Source organism: Toxorhynchites rutilus, chromosome 2 (assembly GCF_029784135.1).
Source record: "Toxorhynchites rutilus septentrionalis strain SRP chromosome 2, ASM2978413v1, whole genome shotgun sequence".
In the NCBI taxonomy this organism is placed as follows: Eukaryota; Metazoa; Arthropoda; class Insecta; order Diptera; family Culicidae; genus Toxorhynchites; species Toxorhynchites rutilus.
Window position 1 is genome coordinate 298,656,982 of NC_073745.1, and position 23,528 is coordinate 298,680,509.

General features: G+C 38.5%; 1 protein-coding gene across 10 annotated transcripts in view; it reads right to left on the bottom strand.

Moving 5' to 3' along the window:
- Positions 1-23,528, bottom strand: part of LOC129765348 (protein prickle-like) — a 174,977-nt gene that overhangs the window by 71,425 nt on the left and 80,024 nt on the right. The window contains exon 1 of one of the 10 annotated variants that reach the window (XM_055765545.1): positions 23,013-23,102. The exons of 6 other annotated variants lie outside the window; for them this stretch is intronic. The gene's annotated coding sequence lies outside the window, so the exon portion shown is untranslated. Of the gene's footprint in view, positions 1-22,354; positions 22,549-22,711; positions 23,103-23,528 lie in introns of those variants that run through there. 3 more of the 10 variants (XM_055765543.1, XM_055765544.1, XM_055765546.1) reach the window with 3 other exon arrangements.

The window sequence follows — 23,528 nt, forward strand, 5'->3', positions numbered from 1 at the left end:
TCACTGTCAATTTTTCGTAAATTTGGAAAAATGTCGTCGAACGAAAAAGAGCGTCGTAAATTAATCCTGTGCACTCATTTCGAGAATCCGGAGTTGTCACATCGGGACATCGGTAAGATGCTGGGAATCGTTCAATCCACACGGTCAGCAGAGTACTAAAACGATACTTCGAGAACCTAACCATCGACCGGAAGGTGAAGAACGGCAAAAATGGATGCTCCGTCAGTGAAAAAGAACACAAGCGCGTAGTTAAGCAGTTTAGACGTGATCCGAGAAGTTCGGTCCGGGATGTCGCCAATAAGCTGAATTTGTCAAGTTCATTCGTCCAGCGGACCAAGTAGCGGGAGGGCCTGCGTACATACAAGGTTCAGAAGGCTACTAACCGCGACGAAAGGCAAAACATGGTGGGGAAGACGCGAGCCCGGAAGCTGTACACCGAAATGCTGACGAAGCCGCATTGCCCGGTAATGGACGACGAAACCTACGTCAAAGCGGACTTTCGTCAGCTGCCGGGCCTGTTGTTCTTCTCCGCAGAGGACAAATTCAGCGTTCCGGAGGAGATTCGCAAGCAGAAACTATCCAAGTTTGCCAAAAAGTACATGGTGTGGTAAACGATCTGCTCTTGCGCAAAGCGGAGCGCCCCCTTCGTGATGACCGGCACGGTAAACGGGCAGGTTTACCTTAAGGAGTGCCTACAGAAGCGCTTACTACCACTATTGAAGCAGCACGAGGGCCCGACCATCTTCTGGCCGGATCTCGCTACGTGCCACTATTCAAAGGACGTGTTGGAGTGGTACGAAGCCAACGGGGTCACCTTCGTGCAAAGGAAATGAACCCGCCCAACGCGCCGGAGCTTCGCCCAATAGAGAAATATTAGGCGATTATGAAGCAGGCCCTCCGGAAGAACCCAAAAGTTGTCAAATCGGAGGCGGACTTCAAGAGAAAATGGATTTCTGTTCAAAGAAACTACAACCTGACGTTGTACAGAACCTTATGGACGGGGTAAAGAGGAAGGTGTGAGCATATTGGGCTTGGGCTCGAAGTATGAATAAAAAGAAAATGCCAAAAGTTGTTTAATAGTTTTTATTTTACTGTCTAAAATTTTCAAAAGGATCGGTCTACTGGGCGAATTTCTACAGCGTTTATTCCGTGATGCAATTTGATGTGACACACCCTTTAGTTTTGGCGCTTGAATATAAATTGGATTCTTTGAACAAAAATGGGTGGGTTATACGAGATATGTTCAAAAAGTATCGCGAATTTTGAATTTTCGTAGGTTACGTATATTCGAATTTCGATTATTTAGTGGCATTATGTTGGTACTCATGTTTCTCATTTAAGCCGACAAGTTCGGCCATTTTGAATGTTCAGTTAATTGTTGACAGCTGCTTTGCTTGCACATGTTTTGGCTCGTCTTCGATTTTTACCTTTTCATAAAAAAAAGGATCAAAGAACCTGTATCAAATTTTGTGTGAAAAACAAAATTAATTGCGCGGATGCATTCCGAATGTTGACTGAGGCATACGGAGAAGCTACCTTGGACCGAAGCAATGTTTATCGGTGGTACGAAATGTTCTCAGAAGACCGAGAAGATGTGAACGACGATGCGCGTGACGCCCGAGCACTTCAACAACAGACGAAAAAATTGATGAAGTGAAGAAAATGGTATTGGCCAACCGTCGAATCACCGTTAGAGAAGTTGCTGAGAACCTAGACATATCGATTGGCTCGTACCATTCGAATTCGATCAAAAACAGCAGCGCATGAACATTGCTAATGAGCTGTTGGACTCCGGTCGCGACGACCCAAATTTGCTCCAGACGGTCATAACAGGTGACGAACCGTGGGTTCATGGTTATGACGTGAAACCAAAGCTCAATCATCCCAATTGCAGCTGCTGAATTTGAATAAGCAAAAATAGAAGACGAGCCAAAAAACGTGCACGAAACGACTTTCAAAAAATAACTGATCATTCGAAATGGCTGAACTTGTCAGCATAACGAACGAACGTGATGAATTATAGAGGTTTTAAACTTTTCAGTTCATTCGCCTCTCTTGTCAGCTTAAGTAAGAGACATGAGTACCAACATAACGCCACAAAAAAAATCTAAAATCGAATATACGTAACGTAATTCAAAAGTCGATATACTTTTTAAACAGACCTCGTATCTATGATATAAACGCAAGGTTGACGTTGGCTTAGTAATCATTTGTTTGTATTGACTAAATTATTGATTGAATGAAACAATTTTCGAATTCAATTGAATTCAACATATTTGCTTTGTAAGTAAAGACTTTGAACAACAAAAAAAAATACTCCTAACTTGCATCTATTTGCAATGTAGATTTCCTCAGGCACCTTGGCATTGAAGTCTGTGTCAGGGAACACATTTCGGTGGGAACAAACATTCCCCCTAGAGATGTGCCATCCGCTCATGAGCTGTTCATTCGAATCGCTTCATCGTAGTGAGCGGATTCGATCGGCTCGCAATCAAAACAACGCAGCTCATCAGCTCATTACGGAGCCGGAGAGCTGATGAACTGTTGAGCTGTTGAGCTGATGAGCTGCTGAGCTGTTGAGCTGATGAGCTGCTGAGCTGTTGAGCTAATGAGCTACTGAGCTGTTGAGCTGAGGAGCTGCATAGCTGTGGAGCACAAAAGCAGCAGAGAGTGTGAATTTTGAGACGCGGAAGAATTTTTCGTCTCCCGCGCTTTATGATATGACGTCAGTTTGTTTTCGTGTGTCCCTCTTCGTTATTTAGCTTTAGCAGAGATGCCAGAGAGGAAAAAGGTTTTTGTTTTGAAGATATTCAATCGTTCCATTAAATTTTTTCTTACATCGCCAAACAAAATAATAAAAATTATTATATACTTGTAAATGGAATTACTATATTATATTGTTATTTAAACATGAATGTTAAAACACATAAATTTATTTCCGCGTGCTGAATCAAAACAATTCAGAAAACTACCCGCCATAAATGCTGGTGATTGATAATGGTCCTTTTGTTACCTTTGTCATGGCGAAGAATTGTTTCTCGTTGCGCCTATTAATGGATTTATTTTTATATACTTGGATGCAAAAAAAAATATCTCGGTAGTTTTATCAAAAAACGTTGTGTCAGCCTATATTTCTGAAGGCATTTTATTTGGCTACTGCTGGTTCATCTGTTGTTTAAGTTCAGCATATCCTAAGCATCTTCTATGTTGGATTTCAGCATTCAATATTTGTTGTATATTATATTACTAGAATCCATATTAAATTTAGTTTGTGTACAATTACAAATTAAATTCGTTTATTTTTTTGATTTCCGTCTATTAAGAAAATGAACACTATAAAATGTCCCATGGTAGTTATGCAGTTGTGTGGACAGCCGCAAAATTCAATTGAGCTGAAGAGCTGTTCCGAATGAGCAGCTCACTTGTATGAGCTGGACGGCTCTGAGCCGCTCACCATGATGAGCTGATTTGCCCATCTCTAATTCCCCCAACTTTCATGTATTTGCAATGCAGATTTCCCCAGGCTAGTTTGTTTTGAAGTCTGTGTTGGGGAAACCGTGAATCGGGCTAATCAAAACCGGACAGTTAGGGTGTTTAGATAGCGCTTGACGTTTTACATGTTCTGATTTTCATTTAGGTTTTCAATTAACCCCCCATATATTCCGGTTGGACGTAGTCCCACGTCAAAAATCCAAGCGGTCCCTAGCAGGGATTGAATCAAGGCCGGTTGGAATATAAGGCTGTTTTACACGACTACGCTATCCACATAAACACTGGTGCTGTTGTGCAAATAAGTGAGAATATTACACCACAGTATAAAATGAAGTTGGATCTTAAAAGTATGCATGGAAAGTATTTTCTAAGAGTAAAAAAGGAAAGAATAAACGTGAATCTGTATCTTTTTCAAACGTGGACCATGTATGTTGCAAAGCATGCGGAAATGGTTAGTGCAAGCTAATTTGCAATGTTTCTCTTGTTTCGCTCTCTCATATTGCTCTTATGTTGCCATGTATTATACAAATGCTTTACCAGTATGGGAGAGTAGCACTTTTTTTTTGTTATTTTTAAGCTCAACTCTCTGCTATAAATTAAAAATCCGCAACCGATTCGCACAGAATGTTGGTGGAAGTTCTCAGCGAATCGCAATGTTATGGGTGGTTCAAAGTGGATACCACCGAAAGTGTTTGGAGATGCCGAAAACCTCTGAATCTGTTTGAAATGAACGTTACCGGAAACAATCGTGATCTGCTCCAAAAAACGACCGGAATATGAAAAAAAAATCAAGGGGTTGTATCCGAGACACGACCGCTTAGGAAGTAGGACTACGCAATCTTTTTTTTTAATTTGTTGGTTTATCATTTCGGATATTATTTGCGAATACGTCGAAATTTCATAAATAACTCTTCAGTAAAAAGCTACGGGACCTTGAAAAGCTTCAATGGTTTGCGTGGTTTTGTAGAATCATTTCGAGGAAGCAACGATTCTTTCTTGCCATTGCGAGAACAATACACTAATTGGTCATATGTCGCAATTTGTTTCTTCATATCAATGCACGCATTGCACTGAATATTTAATGAGATGTATCTTCGTTCATCGACATTCAACAAGCATCAAACACGCGTCTATCAGATGTTGCAGCGACAAAAATGAAACATCGAAACACACTTCATGTGAAATGTTCGCTAGCGTTCACACCTCGAGGGGAAACATAAAACACAAAACGAGCAGAACAAGCGACCTTTTTTGTTTCGGGCACAGAAAGATTCTGAGAATTTTCCTCAGAGGAGATACAATACTTATACGCTAGCGACTGCTTTCATACTATGCAAGCGTGGATTTTATTTCGCAAATATTTATGAGTTGCTCATTATTGACAGCTCTGTTCGGGAAAGCCCACAAATGGACATAACAAATGTATGGGGAAATGGGAATGCTTCCAATTTTCATTAATTTAAACCATATACAGACTATGGGATTGTGATGTATAGCATATCAAACAAATCTTAGAAAATTCCGATTCGATGCAAATCGTTAAAATCCGTTCGCAGCGAAAATAATTATTAACTTTAACTTTATTTTATAAAAACATGACCTGTTTTCTGATTTGACACCCTCAATGTAAGACGTAGTCCTATGTCAAAAAGATAACATAAAGTGATTTTTCTTGATGACGATGACCCCTCACACTGAGCAAAATCGGCCAGGGAAACGACTTAGCTACCTTATTGGGATTAACTACCACATGCGGTTTATTCACAAGACTTGGCTCCTTCCGTTTACAATTTGTTTTCATTGATGGGGTACTCACTGGCCGAGGACCTCATGAGTACAGGGACAGCAAACGACGTCATATTTTTCCCGCTCTCTTGACATTTCTCTTCAGAAAGGTTTGCCATTTCATAATGGAAAGATATACGATCCAACAACGAGCTGAGATTATTAAAATTTTTCTACCGAAATTCGGAGTAAATGGCCTCAACTTTAAGAGCGCTACGTCCAATTTATGGTCGTCATAATCGTCCTGCCAGATCAACAATTGAGCGTCTAGTGGAAAAATTTGAATCCACAGGCACAGTACAAAATGTTCCCGTGCCAGTGAGACAAAGAAATGCCCGTAGTGTCGAGGATATTGCTGCCGCTGGCGCATCAATTGAGGAAGACCCAAATCAGTCTCATGAGCAGTGCTTGGAAATATCTGTATCACATCAATCTTTTCAGCTGAATTTCCGGCCACATTCGATCAATATACCATTGCATTCAGGAAACCGAAAATGAACCAACGCCAGACCTCACGATCACAGCAAGCCACTCACAGTTGATTCATCCATTTTTTTTCATTCTGTTTTTCGTTCCGTTCTGCGTTCACGGAATGTGAGCAAAACAAAATATCCCTAGTTTTGTCATTCATTGACATTAACATACTAGTTAATTCACTATCAGCATCGTTCTCGGACACTGACGAAACGGAGAAATTCGTTGAGGAAGATAAGAAAGCACAGAATGCTCATAATAGTGACAATAAATTAAATTGTTCAAGCATGCAAGGTTTCCGTCTCAGTTAAATTGCTTTCATTTTACATAGTGAATATGCAGTTCCAAATCCACTTGTCAGAAATGCTTCAAAAGAAGAATTGCGATGCAAAAAATACCGTCTTGACTCAAATTTCAAACATTTAATTTTTTTTTTATTCTGAACACACGAACATAAAATGGTGGTGTCCAAGACACGACCGCAATGGGAATATTTCGAGCTTCCTTTTGCAAACGGATCAAACTATGCTATAGGATTAGCGGATGAAATTGCCAACATCTAGCTTTGGCTGACATAGTTTGCATTCGCTGCTTGGATCGATTCTGCAGAATGCCCCCTCGCCGTCCAAGCCTAAGCAATCCTTAGCTGTGAGTGTGCATGCAGATCTTGCTCTTTTGTTGGCATTTCCGCTTGCGCCACCGATCTGCGTTGCCCTCTCGGAGTAACTTCAAAAACAACTGAATAAGCAAGGCACTGACTTAATGAGAAAATCACACACATATCGGGATATTGAAAATGAACAGTCAGAACATTCCTGACAATTCAATGGCAATGAATGAATGTGAATGAATTCTCATGACTCGAGCTTTAAGGAAAGCTCAGAGAGCACAGAATGAATATGAATGAACACAGTTGTAAATTTGTTTGCCGTCGAATGAATGACAGTAGCATCGACAAGCAAAATTAGCGCGTTACACTGATAAAAATATATTTTCAATGTTGCTTAACAAGCTCAATATTTCCAAGCTCTGCTCATGAGTCACCATTGTATCCCGGAAAAAATACGGTATGGTGCGGTTTATGGTCCGGCGGCGTCATTGGGCCGTACTTCCTCCGTGATGATCAAGGTTACTGTGAATGGGAATCGCTACCGCCCAATGATAACCGTATATTTCTGGCCCGAATTAGATAATATGGACTTGGACAACATGTGGTTTCAACAGGACGGCGCCACAAGCCACACAACGAATTTAACAATCGATTTATTGAAAACCAAGTTTGGTGAGCGTGTTATCTCACGAAATGACCCAGTCAATCGGCCGCCTCGGTCATGCGATTTGACGCCGTTAGACTATTTCCTGTGGGGCTACGTCAAGTCTATGCCAACAACGATTGATGATATCCAAAACCGTTTTTGTTTTATTTAAAAAATAAAACTTTTACATTAGATTTCGAAAAACCCGATAGCAATTCATCAGCTCCACAAAATATAGCATAATGATGACAGCTATTGAAATCATCGAAAGACCACTTTGTATGTTTACACCAATCTCCCGCAGCAAATTGTCATTGCGAAAACCGCGCGGAGAAACCGGCGAGTGTGTTTTCACATGTTCTATACAACCCAGGAATGCTACATAACTTAGATAAGGATACGTCTCATCGGACTCACGCCACCAGACAAGCCATTCATCTTTTCAAGATCCCGTACGCATTCTAATTTGGTTTTTACTAAATATAATAAGCTACCACGCGACATTTAACGAGTTAACTTGACCTTATAAACTATTTTAAATTATTATTTTAAAATGAATTTATATCAATTGTTTTCTAAAAGAGCAAATCACGCAGTTATTAATTAATCATAACATTATATTTTTTCATTTTCAATTTTATTACCTTTTATGTTGTGTTTGTTATAGATTGTTAAGTGAAAACCGTAATCTAGCATTCAATTTTATTTTCGTTATTTTCAACTGTGCTTCTTTCAAAGCATCTTGATCCACTCTATAAGTACATGTTAAGAAGAACTTCAATTATATGCAGCTTTGATGCAGTTTCTTGCAATTCAATATACTGTTTTTCTACCTAATTGGCCACATATTTTAAAAGGAAGTGTTTTTCAATGTTTTTCACTGAAATTAAAACAGAACCGAAAAGTACAACTTTTCTTTCGATGCGGGTAATATGGACATATAGTGGGGGTAATATGGACAGTTTTGTAATATATGAAGCGTAGAGGTTTATCGATCGCGAGAGGAATAATGTTATTCAACTGAACTCATCCCGAATGTCCGTTAAATGATGGAAAAATCAAATTAATCCACCTAGAAGTGATATCGTGCTTTTCAGCAGTATAAACGGACAGACTCTCAACTATTTTGCGTTTGGTTCCAGTCAGCTTCTAAACAGTCCACATTTGGCGATTTGATTTCCATTTAAGACGCAGGACATTCCTTAGGTATAGATTAAACAGACTTTCCACAGTCCATCTCTCTCTAACTGGCAACTGGCCGTTTTACTCCACCAGTACAATTATTTCAATAATTTAAATTTTCCACTCAAAAATAAGTTTACTTTTCCATACATGCCTAATATCGCTTCTTTGTTAACTTACAATCCGAAATATAACCATCAGCGAATTGAATTTTGATATTAAACCACTCAAAATACTTAATATCGAAGCAGCTAAAATTACATCCACATGCGGAATCATGCATGATTTTCGATTTTTGTTTCCCTTTTCCACTTTTGATCAGTATTCAGTGCCATAGGATGGCTTTAATGTTATAGAATAACATGTAGAAGGTGTTCTCATTAACAGGAATCTGAAATTCAAAATGTAACTATACAAATCAACCTCCTGTCCATATTACCCCCACTGTCCGTACTACCCACGGGTCCCCTACTCAGGTTTCCTCCATTGTTTAGAGTTTCGTAAATTATGCTCATCCATTTAGTTCCAATTTTCTTAATTTGTTATAATTTTGTTATCGGTTGTGTTCAGGGAGTCCCCTGGCAAGGAGCTCACTGCTCACCTTACGTGTGAATAGAAGTGGAGGGTTTAGTAGAAAAAAAAATACACGTGTATTCAGAGCTCCTGAATTGATGTACCATGTGTAAAAACATGAAAAAGGAATTCACACATTACCAGTTATGAATGCTGATTTCAAAGTTTCAAAATAATATCAGTCGTCATATTTTAGTTTTATGACATCAAAATATCAGAAGTTTCATTTTTTTAACTCAAAAATGGTGGTGCGAACATCGTTGATTTTTGCTATAATCTACAAAAAAAATCCGAAAACGATTCGCATAGCATGTTGGAAGGTGTAAGGTGGAAGCTTACGACGAACATGTTCTCAGCGAATCACAATTTAAGTGTGGTTCACAAAGTTTTAAAGTGGGAAGATTGATGTGAGGAACGAAAAACGTGGAAAGCCACAGAAAATATTTGAATATGCCGGAAGCCGCTGAATCTGATAAAAATGAACGTTACCATAAAGAATTGAACGAATTGAACCGTGACCTGCTCCAAAAAAAAAAGGCTGGAATGTCAAAAAAGACAACACAGAGTTATGTTTCTTGATGACAATGCCCGGTCACAACGAGGAAGTCCGGTCAGGGGAACGGTTTAGCTACCTAATTGGGATAAACTACCACATACGGCTTATTCACAAGTCTTGGCTCCTTTCGTTTACTATTCCGTACCTCTTCAATTCTAATAAAATATATAAAATATGTGCAACCAGTGTTGCCACACGTACAGATTTATCTGGAGCTAGCTGACCCGGCAAACTTCGTCCCGCCCGAAATTTGTTTTTTGTTATCAATACCTTCAAACATTCACGTTTTCTTACTATGAACAATTTCATGGGTCCAGTCGTAGAACTGTTCATTGATTGATCTTCTAATCGACCCCACTGAATTTACCTTTTACTGTAAAATTCCTAGTATTTCTAACAAACTCATCATTATAATATCAGATTATTTTCAGACACAGTTCTCGTTCAAGATTTTTCAACCACTTGTAAATAACATGTTCCTTCGTTACATGGAATAAATGTTTTATACAGAAAATATGAAAGAATAAAAAAAACCCTAATTTCGGGCAATTCCTTCCTCAAGTTCTGCTCTTATCAACACATTCGGCGAAACTTTTTTATTGGTATCGATAGAAGAAGATATAGGAGTGCGCTTCATCACATTAAAATCCATTTCCAGTTTCGAACAAAGATCAATTTCGCTAGTTCAAACATCAAATGAACTAACAGCACTTGTCACTATGTAATTGCAGAACATAAGGGAATTTAATTTTCCGAATTTTCCCTTTTTCCTTCAGAGTTTTCCGAAAATTTTCAATTGTCATGTTTGGTTGGAATATTTTTGGTTCAAATATTTGTAATATTTTTATGGGACCCCCTCTCCATTCCAGAGAACGGAGGGTATCATATCATCATAGAAACATTTCTCATACCCAAAAACCCTCACATCCCAAATTGTGCTTGATTAGTTCTCGAGTTATGCAGAAGTTTGTGTTTCGTTTGTATGGCAGCCCCCCTTAGATAGGGGGCTGGAGTGTCTAACCACCATATTAAATTATGCAGAAATGTATGCTTCATTTGTATGGCAGTCCTCCCCCCCCCCTTGGAGAAGGGGGTAAAGAGTCTAACCATCATAGAAACATTTATGGCACCCTAAAACCTCAATATGCCTAATTTGGTTTCATTTGCTTGATTAATTTTCGTGTAGTGCAGAAATTTGTGTTTCATTTGTATGGCAGCCCCTCCTAAGAGAAGGGGAGGAGTATCCAACCACCATAAAAACCTTTATTGCACCCTGAAACCTCCACATGCCAAATTTGGTTTCATTTGCTTGATTAATTCTCGAGTAATGCAGAAATTTGTGTTTCATTTGTATGGCAACAGATTTTTTACACGTGTGTAATTTCTTACATTTGAACAAAGCAACATTAAGACACATGACGACCTTTACGCCGTAGTATCGCTTGGTGCTGCTGTTAATAAAATAATTAACAATAATTGATTAGTTTCATAAGGACGGCATTCCTTACAACGATCGTCTGAATGAATTCGCATCGTCAAACATCATCAAACACACGAATGACTAGCAAATGTAAATGTAGTATTTGTAGTAAATAAATGAGTTTTTTTTTTAGATTTCATGCTAATCAAATAGTTTTTTCTCTACAACGAATATATTCGATGATACCAATTTTTGGTACAGATTTTTAGAAAGAAAAGTATCGATGAGAAAGATTTTTAACCCCTCTGGTACAGGTTAAAATGAGGCAACACTGTGTGCAACTTCTAATGGTCTTTACTGAATAAATAAAATATTTTCTACCATTCGAGAACAACAAACGTGTATTTTCAATGAAAAAAAAACCGGTTTCATAGTGTATAGATATAGGATTATTCCAATGATCAAATGAAATATTTTCCTTAATAGGTCTTACTGGCCAGTATATATTGATGATTCATCTATAGAATGAACATTCCCATTGATCTTTTTTTTTCGACGTTGAGTCACACGTTTAATCGTGTGTAAAAATGTGTATATGTAAATAATTTAGCAATGTCATCGTTAGGATTGAAAGTAGTTTCCAAGTGAAGTGAAGAATTCTTTCTCAATAACACCATAGTAAACGTACTTCAATAAAATTGTTGCACACAAGGGCTGACTTCTCCAACGATCTTCGATGCAAAGTATGGGGATATCAATTGTGATAATATGTACTTTACTGATGGGTCCTCTATGAATGAGTCCACAGGATTTGGAGTGTTCAACGAATTTTTTAGCACCTCTCACAGTCTTCAGAATCCCTGCTCAGTGTATATTGCTGAATTGGCAGCAATACACTGGGCACTAGACAGCGTCGCCTCACGACCTATTGCACACTATTACATTGTAACGGATAGTCTTAGCTCGGTCGAAGCTATCCTTAGCTCGGTCGAAGCTATCCGGAAAAGCACTCGCCGTACTTCCTTGAGAGAATACGAGAAATTTTGAGTGCTTTATCCAGACGCTGTTATGTCATTACCTTTGTCTGGGTCCCTTCACATTGCTCAATTCCGGGTAATGAGAGGGCTGACTCATTAGCAAAGGTAGGTGCAATTGAAGGCGATATTTATCAGCGTCAAATCGCCTTCAATGAATTTTATTCTTTAGTCCGCAAAAATACCATAGTTAACTGGCAACGCAAATGGAACGAAGATGAATTGGGCCGGTGGCTCCACTCGATTATCCCTAAGGTAAGCCTCAAACCATGGTTCAAAAGTCTGGACTTGAGTCGGTACTTTATTCGCACCTTCTCTCGACTCATGTCCAATCACTGTTCGTTAGATGCGCTACTCTTTCGTATTAATCTTGCCGACAACAATCTTTGTGTTTGTGGCCAAGGTTACCACGACATCGAGCACGTTGTTTGGTCGTGCAAGCTGTATCTTGTCGCCAGATCGAATTTAGTAGTCACCCTTCGGCCCGAGGAAGGCAGCCCATGGTGCCGGTGAGAGACGTGTTGGCTCGGTTAGACCTTGATTACATGTCCCAAATATATGTATTCCTTAAAACTATCGATCTTCGTGTGTGATTGTCCTTATACCCTTAGTTTTTCCTTTTCCTTTTCCTTTGTGAGAGATCGGATCCCTTCTTAAGAATAAGATGAAATGTAAATACATATTAGATACAAGATAGGTTTAAGAATTGAGTGTGATAAGTGTGATTGAGAGTGTGAGTGTGATCTTTGTCAACATATCCTCATATCCCCTTCTTTTCCTGAAGAAAATATGTCACCCTTCTAAACTCGAGTCGACCGCGAGTAATCGGTTTCCTATATTATTAACATTAGAATTAAGGAAAAATGTATATATACTAGTAACAATACAGTAAGGAGTTCGGCTCCTTTAAACCTATGTAACTGAGCCTGTAAAAATAAACGATTTAAATAAAAAAAGGGCTGACTTGCGTACATTCGAATAATTGAATTCAGATTTTCATAAAAAGCGGTCATTTTGTTCTTCATCGTAACTGAAAAACGGAAAAAACACCTATTTGATTTCTGGATATATTATGTAAGAAATCCTCAGCTTTCATGAAAATATATAAAAAAATATTGCGCCAAATACAATCAATAATTATGAAAACCAATTGCTTTTTTTTGCGAGGATAATATTTTATCAAAAATATAGGTTCATTGCCCTTAATTTGATATCTCGATCATCGAAATCGATGTAGTTGCTACGAATCAGACATAGGCCATCAGAAATAAATGTTTGAAAAAAGAACTTCTAGAATTATCACCTAGAAGAATTACAAGACACCTGGAGAATCAATATTTTTAATCTTATCTTTTTAGCTCAATTTTCCTATTTACTGGTTATGTTTTTGTTCATACCTCATTTGAAAAAAAAACGAAGATCACAATTTTTATGTTGATGTACAATGTTCACATATTTATCTCCATTGTTGTTGATATAGTATTATTTATTTCCTGTAGTTTTTTTTATTGATTTTTCCCTAGTGTAAAATTATAATTATGTGCTCAGCTTCTGCAATGAGTGCAATTGATCGAATGTGCAAAATGAACAAATGAGTGCAATTGATCGAAAATCTAATTCAATTGATTTGTCTTTTAGCAACTATAGTTGTTCCTCTCAATTTATTTTTATAATTGCTGGATCGTATTACTACTCTCCATTACCGTTGTTTCGCTACCATTCATTTTCGAACATGCTGATTTAATGATACACATTACTTTAAAAACACACGTCTTAACACGAATATAGAAAACCCGAACAATTGCTCTGCTTCGATCTCTAAATTAAGAGAGCATACATTCGAACCGATCCAGTGTGAAATCACCGTTATTGAAAAAGGTGTAAAAATAATTCATCTAAATTATCGCCGCAGCGCCACCAGAAAAAAAACAGATCCTCCAATTTGCACACTTTGTTAAAACTCCCCAATTACACACACGACCCCACATGCGTACCCTTTCTTTTTTCAAGGGGGTTGATGAAAAAAAAAGGTGAGCTCCTACCGCGCAAGCAAATGCATAGAAAGCCAATTTTCCCAACAGTGAGTAATTAACATAGATTCGGTGCAGTTCGATTGGGGCGGAACAATTCGCTTGGCTCTGGAGAAAGAGCAGCACTTCCAGCGTGGGGCACCCTCGTCTCGGTCGGAGATGAAATTATATGTCTTAATGACGGTCATGAGATGAAGCAGCAGCAGCAGCAGCAGCAAAAAAAACAGATCTCTATTTTCCGTGACGTTCCGTGTGCGCAATGCACAGCTTTCGTTAAGCGTAAAACGAAGTCAGTTGCAAACGGCGATGGCGATGATGGCGGGAAGGAACTGCTGCCAGGCACCTGTCCCTCGCGCAATGAGAGCCGCCGCCGCCGAGGGATGGGTTGCACACAGTTTATGAGCGCATCTCTCACCTGCGTGCCTGCGATCGTCTCTCTAATTTGAGGGCTTATATTTCTCCGCTGGCAGTATGAAATAATAAATTACGTCGCATCGTGAGTCGATGGCGGTGTGCAGAAAAAAAACAGTATGGAGGGAAGAGAGAGAGGAGATTATTTTATAGCGCCAAAAACTGGACTGGGTGGATTATCGGACCCGATTTTGGGAACAGGTAGCGCAAAAGCGAAAGTCACCAAACCGTAATCCGCGAATCGGATTTCGGGAGGGAGCAATTGAGCGGGGATTTCGTCGTAAGCTGATCGTTGTGATAGGCGTGTTTAATCGTCGAATCGCCGCTGTCCTCGGTCCTGAAGCGGTTGTGATAGGTGACTGTGCGGCTAATGTAGAGAGGTGCTGGTGTCGGTTCGATGTCTAATCTTTTCTTGAGATGACATATTAGATATGCACCTATCGCCTTTACTTAAATTATTGGGTCTGAAATTACATTTGGGTTGTGTCAAACTGAAGTGATTTCATAGGTTTTGTACGCGAGTTACAATATTTTTTATATGTCAACTCGACAATGAAAAAAAAGGAGCAAGGCGCATTGGAAATTTTTTGGGATTTTAGAAAAGTTGTAATATCGTGAGATAAATTACAATCCGGGATAGAATAGACCTTATCTTAAAGCTATCTTAATGTTTTTAGTTCTGGAACCTCCTACTTGCACATGTTTGCTACGTGTGTAGTGGACAAAAATAAAATTTTGTAGGTTGAAATATCCCTAAAAAATATAAAGTTCAGCAATGTCCACCTGTAATATTCCTTCGTCGAGTGTTTAATGGAAACGAAATCGCTGTCGCATATATTTGTCACCTATGAGTTGTTCATCGTACGTATCTAAAAGTTTAATTAATGGGGCAAAAAAAGGAATGGTGTACGGAAATTGATTATACAGTAAACGATTTCAAATCCCGTCGAAAACCATTCGAACGTGAACACCTGCCCAAAAATCAGATAAACGACATGCCTGCCCGATTTGTTCTGTCGCCGGACGTGATGGTGGTTGTGAATGTGAAGGACTGTGGAAATTTAAGTTCCGACGGATTTGTATACTAAAAGTTTCGATCAATATTATAAAAGAATCGACCAATATCGTATACGTGTGTTTTACTTCAATAGAGTATAAGAAAACTCAAGTCTCTGCTTTGTAGAATTTTCGTCATCGGATGAAAAAAATGTTCTGCCGCAAGGTTATAGTCACGTACGAGGAGTGTTTAATATATATTTTTGACGTAGGACTACGTCTTACATTGAGGGTGTCAAATCAGAAAACCGATCACGTTTTTATGAAATAAAGTTAACGTTAATAACGATTCTTGCTGCGAACGGGTTTTAATGATTTGCATACCAATCGAATCGGAAATTTTCTAAGATTTGCTTGTTATACTATACTTTACAATCCCATAATCTGTAGGGGAGATGGGGGTAAGACGGACATGTTAAGGAAAACTTCAATTGTATCTTTGGAAACTCATGTTTTTAAAAATTTAAAAGCAGTTTCTTACAGTTCAATATACTGGTTTTCGAAATAACTGGCCAAATGTTTTATAAAAATGTGTTTTTCCATATTTTTTACCGAAAATAAAGCAAGCCGAAAAGTAGAACATTTTTCTCGGTGCGGGTATAATGGACATGTAGTGGGGGGATATGGACAGTGTTCATAATATACGAATAATATTATCGCTCGCGAGAGGAATAATTTCACTCTCTCTCAGTGTTTGTGTAACTCAGTGCAACTGAAATAGTACAAAAAGAGAAAGCAATATAAAAAAGAGTTCAATATTCTTCCCTTCACGTTCCATCATGCATTGGATGTGATTATGGATGTCCATCTGTCCATCTTTAAAAAAAGACTTTCTATAAACGCACCGGCTGTTTTAAGGTGTGGAACGTTGTATTACTCAATGGGTTGACAAATTTCTGCATTTTAGTAGTCAGTTGGTCTTCGGCCACGCTCTATCACCTGGAAAATCCGGTTGGGCATGCTTTTGACCAAGTTCTTTATAGTTTCCATCTCAAAATTTTCCCAGGTCGCCGAAATTGCCAGTTTTAGTTCAGCAATGCTGTTATACTGCTCTCCGTTGGCGTAGATTCGTCGCACGATTATTCCCCAGATGTTTTCTACGGGAATCAGATCCGGGTTGCGGGCTGGCCACCACATCAGTTCAATTTTTCGGGACTCAAACCAGGATTTTGTCACTGAACTCGTGTGAATACTAGCATTATCTTGCTGAAACACGAATTTTTGGCGATGATACTTCGCTTTGAATGGAATCAAGCTGTTCCAAGACCACTATGTAGTCTGGCGAACTCATTTTGCAAGATGTGAATGCTAGGTTGAGCTTTCCTTTTGTGCAAAATCCGATCCAAACCATCAAAGATCCTCCACCAAAGTTTGTGTTCGTGTTGAGAAGTACATTGGTTCCTTCCGCAAATCTCTCCAATATCCCGTAAATCCATCGGGGCCATCCAGATTGAATTTTTTCTCATCAGAAAAAATAACCTGAAGATGAATAAATAAAAATCATAAGCTCTAATAGTAATCTCTTGAGCTCTTGTAATCGCATTGTAACATTTATCTGAGAAAAATACAGGAAATAACGAAGACTTTACCGTGTCCCACTGACGAGCCATGTTCACTTTTGCGAAATCCAAACGTTTTTGCTTGTAATCTGGTATTAGATTCGGATTGTGCATTTTAGATTGAATTATTGTTCGTCTGGAGTGCAAAACCTTACGAATAGTCTCATCCGCAACAGGTAGATCCAGCTCAGATTTGATCTTCGTCACCGATATTGTTGAATTCGACGCCAATTTCACAATTCTGCGTTCACCCCGCGCCGACAGCTTTATTTGTTTAGCCTTTCGTTTGGTTGTTGTATACTTTCTCGGATTCTTCAAGAAGTTTTGTTATCACCGAATCTGATCTACTGAGTCTACGAGCAATTTCACGAAGAGGCACCTTTTCTCGTCGGTAGGCTTCGACCATTCCCCTTTCTCTTCCACTTAGAACACTTCCTTTTGGCATTTTCAAGCAATACGATCGAGAAAATTTATTCAAATTCAAAAGATTGCCTGCATTTGCTCACTGCGTTTATAAAAATGGGAGCTTCGAGAACAGATATATCGTGTTTCTGACAGATGCAACGAACACACTATCACTATTCAATGTGGAATATATATGATTCACTAATACTTACACGGTGGCATATGGTACACATGCTGATTAAAGCGTAAACATTGTTATTTGCGTAAAGTGGGGGTGCGTTTATAGAATGTGGGAATAGTGTACAGTGTCTGATAAAACATTAAGATCACTGCTAAAGCAAAAAAAGAAAGTGACAAAACTTTGAGAAATGATAATCCAATCCAGTGCTCCAATCCATTTTTAAAAATGTATCTGCATTGTTCGAGGAAATTTATAACAATCACAAAACCAGCTGTGTTTCGGGATTGATTAAAGGTACAAGACATGTTTAGCATCACAATACAGATAGTTCATTGTTCTTTAAAAAAAAATCAATAAAATTTTCCTCTGCTCTTTGGAAATGTGTACGTTATATCGAAGTTTCCCTGTATTGTCTACCATAGGATGTATTGCGGAAAACGCGCTCATTCGTTATTTTCACGCTACACGTTACTAAGTACTGAAAGTACAACTTTCCATGCCGTATCGAGAATATCGTCAAAACAATTTTCATCGAAAATCTTTTTTTTTGTAGTTTGAAACGAGAATGGCGTGAAAAAAAAGGTTAAAAATACGTTTTCCGCCATGGATCGATCCCATGGTGGATCGTGTAGAGTCTTACAAAAATTGCCAAAATTTCTTATTTGGTTATTTTCCGTGGTGGCGGTGATTTGAAATCGAGACAAATTTTATTTCCATACCCAGCCAGACTCTTCCCCTCACTCACTTTTTCGAAATTGAATAAAATCAATATTTTCTGTAGACTGAAGAGATTGGTTTAATATCCAACTGATGAAACTAATAAAACAAACCTTGAAACAGACGGCGCCAGTGGTTGTATGGTTAGCGTAACAGCCTCACAATCCGATCGGCCTGGGTTCAATCCCAGCTGGCGTCGTTGGGATTTTCTGAGGCGAAAAATCTCTGGTTACGTCTTCCTTCGGAGCGGAAGTAAAAGAAGTTGGCCCGGCTCATGAGTTGTTGAGTCTGATAGGTAGGAACAGGTGGAGTCGCCTCCCTGATGTCGGTGATTGGCACTAAAGTGGCGGAAATAGGCCGACGAAAAATAAGCGAAGATAAAAAAAAAAAAAAAAACCTTGAAACTGCAAAAATTAGTAATTGCACAATAACATTGAGCTATTTATTCGTATAAAAGGAAGAAAAATGTTATACAATTCCTGAGATTCATACGATTTTAATAAGATTTAAGATTTATATATCAATGATTCGGGGTTTTGATATGCAGCAATTCCAAATGAAATCGTCCTAAAAATTCAGATTTTAAAAACTTGTATTTTTGATTCCCATGAAAGTGTGTATTCCGTTTGGGTTGGAGAAAATATGAGTTTTTCACAGCAATTGGGAATTTTTTGACTCAAGCGTATTTTTCCACCTCCCTAACTCGATTGATTTTCGCGTACATGTTTTTGTGCGTTATTACCTCAGATTTCAATTGCCCTTGAAAGTGAAGACGGAGTGTTCGTGTCATCAAACAATTTCTTTTCAAATATTGAAAACCACGAGAAACCTTTCAAGCGAACAATCAAAACGCTAACCATTGCGCAAGGTTTGAGCATCATCGAGCAGGTCGAAAAATATGGACGGAAGGGGTCTGAAGCTGCAAATAATTTCAGTATTGCACAAAGTGCGGTATCAACACTACTCAAACTAAAGTAAAAATGGAATCGGAATGGAAAATTGTATCTAAACCAAAAGCATATAAGGTTGGTCAGAATCGAGAAGCTGGAGCGGTCAATGAATTTTTGTCTTGACAAGCTAGACAAAATAATTTACCCCTCTTCTATTCTTCGGGATATGGCTTGAGAATATGTCCAGAAACTGGGAAATCCTAACTTTAAAGCACAACCAACATGGACGGGAGTGATATTCCGCTGGCATAATTAATGTGTCGTGAGCGATGTCGACGGTACAATACCGTTCGATTGCTCAATGTCTTTTATTAATTAGTGCAAAAAGGACCAAAACGTGATTTGCTGTGATCTGATACCAGATACCGATATACTAGAAAGTGTTGAAAAACCTGAGAAAAACGCTGAAGATAGTAGTTCTATTGAGATGTTAATTCGAACGTTAAATCAAACCTGAAGAATATGTCCGGAATATTGAAATCAACTGAAAATGTTCCTGTGAAACTATTCGAACATTTCTTTGTGATTGAACAGTTCCTGCGTGATCGTTACAATTCAGTTTGATTAACATACTTAATCAATATTTTCTTTGTTAACCTAGTGCCTCATGCAAGTCGGACTCGATTATATACAAACTCGATTATATATGATTCGATTATGTAAAATTTAGGACTCGATTGTATACAGTTTGAAAAAAAAGTTTTTTTTATGAATCAAATATGAATAATTTCAAGAAAAAAAATTAACCTTTCAGCATTAAGGTGAAATTTAAGTGGCTTTTATAAGTACAGTGGATTAAAAATCGCGATTTTTGAAGATTTTGATTGATTCTTCAACAGGAATTGTTTATATCGATATTGCAGCGAAATTAAGAGAGATAGAAGTTGGGCGTCAAAGAACAAATTGTAGAGAGGTTAGAGAGCTTTAATTTAATTGATAGAAACAATCAAGTTTAGTATGAATTTTTAGGATAAAATTAATAATTACAAATAAAAAAAAATTTTAAATTTTCCACTTCAAAAATGTTATTTTAATCCACTACTATATCCTGTACTAAATTTTCTCATCTTTCAAATGAAAGCAACAAAATCGGATTACGTAGCAAACTTTTCAATGTACAGTCAGTTTGAGCCAACAGAATCCGAAACAAAGAAAAAGTTCTATAAGTCGGTCATCGTTGAAATTCTAACATATGCGTAGAAGGATTTTTTTGGTGAAATATAACCGTCTATCACCTCCTGAAGGATTCTGGAAAAAATTTTTTTTATATGAGAAAGGTGTTTTTTCACTTGAAGGGAATGAATCAAAAATTCAAATTAATACCATAATTGGGACACTTACCCTAATATATGACAATTTAAGACATAAAAAAAATTAGGAAAAAATGTTCTGTATTTCGATACCTCCCTAACTCGATGGTCCCTTTGGATATCGAGTTAGGGAGAGTTGACTGTATTTCGAGAATGGCTACATTTAGAAGGAGATTGATAATAACATTTTTTGTTTTAAATCACATCAGGATTCATAATTTGTGGCTAAAAATGATTGTTAACATACAAGATATCGAAGTTTCGAAAACTCCTAAAAAATCGATGTTCCAGAAAGTTCGTCAAAAATAGTTTTACCATATTGGGCTAATTTTTTAAATTTTCTGCATGATTTCTATTTGGTATGAAAAAATAAAAAATAAAAATAAAAAATATGTATTTTGTATATTGCAAATTGAATTTTAATTTTGTAAATAAAAAAAAGAGTACTAATTTTTTTCTCAGTGTACATTTTTTTCATATTCAACCATCAATACTCTATAACTCAAATGGATACGCCCTTTTCAAAAGTTACGCTTGAGTCAAAAAATTCCCAATTGCTGTGGAAAACTCATATTTCCTCTAACCCAAACGGAATACACACTTTCATTCGAATCAAAAATACTCATGTTTTGTCATTTGTCGATTTCATTTGGAATTACTCTATGTGAATGTGTTTTTGGTGAATGGTATTCGGTTTTTGTAGTAGTGGAAGAATGAACATATATATATATATATATATATATATATGAACATATATATGTATATATATATATATATATATATAATATACCTATCACATTTGAAGTAACCGCAAGCTGAAGCCCGAGTGACCCTGAGAGCCGGGAACTCCGAAGAGTCAACTAATTCAACCGAGACACGCCTTCCAACCGCTCCCCGATCCTTTCGACCAAGCTAACACGAAACTTTCAAAAATTCACGAACTGAAGCAAAACCCTTCACCACTTCAAACCCATCGAACGGAACGCGACATCCAACGATCGCGCAACGGTTCCAGCTAAGCACAAAAAGATACGCACAATCATTAATCATTAGCATATTTAAAAACGATTTCATGCGCGCTGTTGGCTCGTGAGTAACGCTTATTGCCAATCGCCACCAAATAGACTGGAAAGTTGTTAAAGCGTGCAACCGAAATTCAATCACGATTTCGGTTTCATAAATAGATATGCGTTCTATTCGAGCAATGCTTCGCTCTTCATTTGAGCAAATTTTCGATCCACTTATCGTTGTTTTGCAGATCGAGCCAAAAAATGCCCGCCAGTGGCATGAATGATCATTTTTTTCTGCGCACAATTCAAATTTGCGTGAAAGGCTTCTGAAAAACGAAGCACATCGTTCGGTGATACAATCCCGACCAATCCATTCTCTGCTTAGCAAGGAGATGATCGAAGGGAGCTGATGTTTTTTTCTCTGTTCCTGCTGTTGTTCTGCCGCCGCATTCAGCTGGAAGGCACGAAATAACTCTGTGCTGCCGAGTGAATTATAAGTTTTGAAAGGTACCAACTGAAGAAGTCGCTGTTTTTCTTATGGATTCTCAAGAATCGCCTAGGGCTGTTGAGACTGCTGCCGTTTGTGTCCGCATGTAATTCTCGTCGAATCGAGCGCCCGATGAACATGAATACACAGAGATATACAAAACGGTTTTATGTAGTGTCTGGACGATGAGCTCTCGGAAAGGTGGCTTAAGCCCCCTCTTTCCGAGGAGGGCCACTGCACTCGGCGCATAACCAACCAAGTGCATTCACAATAAACACCACACCACACTCGTTTTCTCGAAAGCGCGGCGAGAAAAAAAAACAACATAACCAATCCACTGCTCCGTTCCAGATGCAATTTTGTGGCGCGCTGCACCAACGAGACAAATGCAAGACAGAGGGAAGCACTAGTTTCCGCATAATTTTCTTCTCTGGTTTATCTCTTTCCACGTCCACTTTGCAATTACACTATTCACATAATGGCACACTCATCCCATCTCTGGTCACTCTTGCGTCAATGATCGTTTCTGGGAAACAGTTTCTACGACATTTTAAACTATTCTTGATGGTTTTAACAGGCACTAGTTTTTTTTCTATCTCGTTTAGCAGCGGATTAAGATTTTCTTCAGCACAGACAGCAGCGCATCTCTTTTGCAGCCGCCGCCACCGCCGCCAGTCGAGGCTCTCTCCATTGATGAAACCAACCACGCATGCGTTTTTTTTCTTGCTTTTCTACTTGCGCTCGTTTCGCGCAAATGCAAAAAGGTAAAAACCTTTTCCCTTCAACGAAACTTAGTTACAACTATTAATCATAATCAACCAACACAACGACACCAACACAACCGTCGGATAATTTCCCTTCGTTCCAGCCACTATCTTGAACCATAAAAAAAAAGAAAACGCAAAACGAGTTTTCGATTGGAATTTTTCGAATTCATACACAAAAAAGCATCGCTTTAACGAACAACAAGAGCTCTTCACCATATGAATAGTAGTAATATTATGTTATGCTCTTTCTCTCGGCGCAGTCACGGCGATAACGACACAACACACTGATGTTTGGTTCGCGGATCGCGCTTCGATCGTTGAGCTACTCGGTGTTGAGGTTGCACCTGAGACCCGTACCTTGCCACACCGACCGGAGTACTAATCAAGAAAACAGAGAACGAAACGCAACCGTTCGCACTCGCGGTACCTGTGCAACTGGTCCCCGCGAGCGCACGAGAGAGATTCCAAAGCGCCAGACCAGACCCAGGCCAGGCCAGGAGATCCGATCCGAAAACACACGGCAAACGGTCACAACCACGAAGACGATGACACGATGCCGTCTGATTCAGACAAACAGCGCGTTTACGTTTCTGTGTCTTTCGTCGGTGTTTTGTCTTTTGGCTTTGCGCTCCGTAATCACACACTTTCTCACCTGTTCGTGGCGTTGTGTGCGGGGAACGAAAACTTATGCTAAGGGATGTATCCTCAAGGGTGATTGATGCCATTCAATTAGACGCAAGGAGAAGTTGAAGTTTTATTTAATGTCGGTCGGAGATTTCGTTTAGCTGAGAATATTCTCCTATAAAAATTGTCTAGCCACTTTTGGAATAAATTTTAAATTTTAATGATATTATGAATCAATTCTACGTCAAA